The sequence below is a fragment of the Mya arenaria genome, chromosome 10 (assembly GCF_026914265.1).
Source record: "Mya arenaria isolate MELC-2E11 chromosome 10, ASM2691426v1".
NCBI classification, from domain to species: domain Eukaryota; kingdom Metazoa; phylum Mollusca; class Bivalvia; order Myida; family Myidae; genus Mya; species Mya arenaria.
The window spans coordinates 66,936,013-66,941,691 of NC_069131.1; positions in this window are offsets into that span (position 1 = coordinate 66,936,013).

Genomic DNA, 5,679 nt, shown 5'->3' on the forward strand with positions numbered 1-5,679 from the left:
GTATTCATTTTCTTCAAATTTCTTTACGTTTTCAATGGAGAGTAGTAGTTAAGAAATACTTAAACCTTGTTGACAATTACGTAAATAACAGTTCATATTCTCAAACAGTACCATCATGTGCTATTATTTGATATTAACATTAACCTACGTTCTGATCTTTGTATAGAAATACTGCCATTGACAGATTAGATCTATCAGCCAACAATCTACTTAAGGATATTTCAATTCGGCAAATGGGTTTAATATGTAAATGATCTTAGACATGTCAATTATACTGTAAGTTTCAATATACCTTACAACCATGGTGAAAGTGTGGTGTTGCTGTTTTAATATAAAAAACACATTTATTTAGTGATTGTTGACATCAAAAGCATATCCATAATGAGTATTTTTTGCACGCTGTTAAGGACTCAAATATCTTACCTTCATATTCGGCGAGGTAAGAGTATGCATATCTATACGATATGACTGATCAATATTAATCGCTTAGTCACGTCCAGTCGTATCTCCATGTATCCACTGTTATACTGTCTACGGATATAAACGCCAAGTAACTTAAACATAAAAGACAGAAACGGTAAAAATTTAAACAATAGTATATTGATTTAAGCTAACATTTCATGTCGTCTGGTAAAAATTGACTTGCGCAATATATTGTTATACTAAGTTACTATATTTATGACACGCAAGTACATCGTGCTTTTCCCTTATCCAACTTGCAGAGATATCATCCGTCCCCAGGAGAACCGTATAAAGGTGGCACGTTTACGGGATATTTGGCGAACAGCGAGGGCCGGTCTGTATGTAGAATGTTAAAGGTGGCGTTCAGGAGAGGAAGGATGTTCACTGTTGGGAAGAACGGAGAAATTGTCCTGGATGGCATCTCGTTGTATAATGATGAAGTGTATGAATGGGGGTAAGAATATTCTCGTAGCTATAGTAAGAGTCAGCTGAGCCTCACTGTTGGGTATATAGATGGCCTCTCATTGTATAATAAAGCAGTGTATGGATGAGAGTACGATTAATCTCGCAGCTCTAGTAAGTAAGCAGATGATTACGACGGAATCCAAGACAGGGCAAATGTTCACTGTTGGGAAGGGAGGACGGCAATGTTTGCCCGAGTTGCATCTTATTGTTTAATGATGCAGCGTATGAGTACAGGTAAGAATTACCTAACAGGTATGAAAAAGTCAGCAGAAAAGGTTCGAGTTAAGGACGGGAAATTTGTCCTGGATAGCTCATTACATTACGATAAAGTGTATGATTATAGGTAAGGATAATCTTACAGCTATAGTTACAGACGGCTGGGAATGTTCAGGACAGGACGGATTTTCACTGTTGGGAAGAACGGGAAAACTGTTCTGGATAGCGTCTTATGGTTTAAGGGTCCAGTGTATGCATGTGTTTAATATGTGTTACTCGTCCATAGTACGATATGAAACATGTATTTTGTCTGTTAAAGTTGCACACTCACAGATATACCATTTTACAACCTTTTTTAATTTTTGTTTTGGAAAGAGCAATATTTTGCGTAAATATCTGCAAACCAGTGAAGTAAGATTGCTGACAAAAAATCAGATCGAATGTTTTATGGCTTAAACCGTTACCAACGGCATTAAACAACAACTTTTGAACTTAAATATAAAAATCTGTGATTGCCTAATTTTTGTCCGCACTCTTATATATAATAATAACTGGTTCTCATGGATGTTCGCAAAAACTGGCTCGTTCCAAGACAAAAAATAAAAATAAAAAATGTCAAAACGTTCAATCTGTGAGAGTGCAGCTTTAAGGGCAGTTATCAGGCTCATATGTTCTGGGTAGCATACTACTGTTGAATGGCCCAAAAGTTGAGTTCAATATCGTTAATGTCATACCAAATCGTTCCTATGTTAAGCGTCCGCTTTTGGGCTTTCCGATATAATAAAAACAACCTATTTTATAATTTACTACGGGGGCATTGTTTTTTTGTGTCGGGGTTTGTTTTAGCTGGATATATTTTTTGTGTGTACGATGTTAAAGGACTTGAATGTTCACCATTCGGAAGGAACGGTTTTTTTTTCGCTGTTTATGTTTTTAGCATAGGGACATAATAAAGAGTTAGTATTACTGGTTTGTCTAGAGTAATAAGATGCATTAAATGTCCAATGCGATAATAAAAAGTAACTAGAAGAAGTTGCAGATAACGTATTAATGTAGTATTGGTAAAGTCAGTTAGCGTTACGGTGTGTAAACATATGTATAGCAGAGTTAGTGTTTATATTTAATGTTAACGGGGAAGAATTTTTGCTTTCCACAACTTGGTATCCGGGAGTTTTGTCTTTGTCGGTTTCTCATTATTAAAAGACATTCTGCATTTACTATTGTTTAACTTTGATGCGTGGGAAGATGATATATATATGATGAGAAAATGAAAAAGCAGTTTTTCAGAGTATAGTGTTTACTGGTCTCGATATCATATCACCCATTACAGGGTAAATTACAATTATTTTTACCCCAAATGATACTAGCCAAATGTCGTAATGAAAACAATTTCTTTTTAAATTACCACTCATGTAAATATCTAGATTAAGCTGAAATATATATCTCGGTAATAATGCTTATAATAACAAATCACATGGATATGACCTTTTATAATATTGTTAAAGAAAGTATTGTGGTTTCCAGAAACTTGCTTTTCTTGTACATTATTAACGATAATTGATATAGACGTTGAGGCTACCTAGTCCGCAAGTTGTAAGGCGCATTTGCACTAAAGATGATTTAAGGATAGCTAACTGTTCATGCATACTTTGACTTGATAATAAAATAAACATTTCAGATCAAGATTTAGTTGGTCCTGCAGTCAATACATACAGAAACTGAAAACCGAGCTTGCAGCTAAAGGCATCACGGAAGCAGACATAGATCAGTCGGAGGAGCTGGAAGATACCTTCATCGTCGATGGTCCGTGACCTACATTTGTTGTTTATGTCAATATAATTTATCTTATAATATTTTTTGCCAGTAAATATCAAATCATTTTCAATGGCTCATAAGTCATTAAATGTACTATGCTATGATACTTATTCTTAAGATGAGTTTCACTCATAACCAATGCAACTAGGAAAATAATACTTAGAATCACACCGAAAACCGATATAATACGATTAGGATTATGAGAAAAATCTAGTGAATATGTTATCTATTTTGCTTTGTCGATGATAGTCTTGACGCATGAGCGACTGTCTTTTGATAGGACATACAATAATCAGATCTATCATATACACCAAATACGTTGTAGTAAAAAACAGGCCAAAAACATGTTATTATTGAGATCTAATTTAAAATACAGTGCCTATTACCCTTCCATTCTAATTTAACTAGCGAACAATTTTATCCTTTTATATGAAGCATATCAATCAACTGCACTGTATTGTTAATATATCTTAACACCTTAAATAATGCAATGTGGTTTTCAGTACGTGAATAGGGTATTGTTCATTGACATGTATTCTTTTTTATAATTGAAGTACATTTAAGATGGTTGAGTATTTCAGGTTTATCCTTGCTCGAAGCTGTGCTGAATACTAAATTAAGTTGAGGAGAAAAATGCAGCTTGCGGTTTGTAACATGGCAGTGTAGCCATAACGATTGTGTGTTAAAATGTTAAATAACTTGTAACTATCGATGTTGTTATAACAAAAAAGTGTGAATGGATGCTTGAAGGTCCATTAAATATTATTTGGAGTAAAACGTCAATTCCTCAACTGCTTATCATTTATTTTCATACATTTGCGTAACATCTCTACCTGCATTACGCTCAGCTGGCGCCGACCATAAACAATAATACTCTACCTGTTTCATTGTCAATAAATTACAGGACAAACCACCCTTCCCCCAAAAAATCAAAGGTATAGTGAGCGTTTACAAATACATGACATGAGTGAACCGCCTGAAGGTCAACAAACCCCATGAACTTCGGACGAGGACATTTAACACATTAGTGCACTTCAAGCCTCCTCATTCGAATCACGACTAAGTACTATTTTATCCAATGTCGTCGTCGGCGTTCTTAACCATTTGTCCACAAAGGTCAACAAGCTCGAAAAGGAAAACGCTAGCCTGAACAAAAGTCGATGCTCTTCAATCAAAGCTAGCTCTTACAGTGGCCGACTTAGAGCAGACCAATGAGTACAGTCGTTGGAACTGCGGCTGTGCTATCTCTCTGGCAGATATAGATCGTTCTCATCGACTGGCCAAACCTAAGACGGGCGCACCACAATATTCTACTAACAAGCCCCCGTGATGTTGAAGTGAAATTTGTTTCATATCTCGCACGCTCAATCAGGGCGATCTCGACAAGTGCAAACCTCCAACAAATAATGTCGCGTAACTTCATAAGGTCAAAATCCAAGCTCAAGGATTCGAACTTCAAAAGTGTGTTCATAAATGAACATCTTACTCCTTTTCATAACGACCTTGTCTGTCAGGCTAGGAACATGCAAAGAAAAGAGTTATTGACAGCGCTTGGACATTTGACGGCACTATCAAAATGAAATCTTATACAACTTGTTGTGATAGTACAGTAAATCAGTGCATAGCATGAATCAATGAATGGCTCGCCTAGGTATGTGGTCATTAGGCAGAACATAAGCGCTTCGACACTTTGCTGACTGTTGATACGTATCTACATAAGTTTATACTTTCCGTATATTGTATCTCATGAAAAATGAAATTAGATGGTTAAACATAACTATTCATATATTTTGAACTCTTGTTAATCGTCATTTTATTTTAAATTGTTAACAATGTCTTTGAGTTGTTATGTTACTTAAACAGTTGTTGGTTTAAAAATGATTTTAAGCATTGTCTTAGTATGCGATACAATTCTCCTTGTATTGGTGGGATTATTCTAAAAAGCTTGATATTTTCTACAATGTATGTGCATTATTTGATTCTGAAGGTCATTACATACGATTATTGTATGTACATGTTTTAATGACATTTCTTATTCATGTTCACTACAATACTATTATCCAGAATGAATTAGGATGTTCATTTAAACAATTATTTTGTTAATATTTATGCGAAAAGCTACAGAAACAAGCTCAGTAGCAAAACGTTTAAACACCCCGGTTTAATAATACAGTTGAATATGATACTACTTAATTGTATTAAGTGTCAACATATACAAAACAAACAATTGTATCGGATCATATTAAAAGTAAATTATGTAGATAATTTCAATATATGATTAAACTTTTATTACACTGGTATTAAATTATCCTTTTAAAAAGGACTAATGCATGTACAATCTTTTAAATAATTATATGTCACTTTATTTATGTGTGTTATCATAGAAAATCTATTTTTAAGCAGTATATATTGCTTTTCTTTATTTTATTTTTTTCCATCTCACACGTATACACGCATACATTTTCGGAAACATTCGAAACCACAGTCTACATAAATACAATTATTTACTTATGTTTTACTACAATTAACCTTTTATCCGCTCATATTCACACTTTGGGATGCTGAACAGTTATATACCTTTTCCACACCTTTCGATTTTTATAATCTTATCAGTATGTTGTTCAACTTGATTAAAAATACTATAACTGTTGTGTCGCACATGGTTGTGGGGTTAGCCGCTGGCTCGTTATAAGGTTGTTTGTATGTTTTATTGTCTGCTCC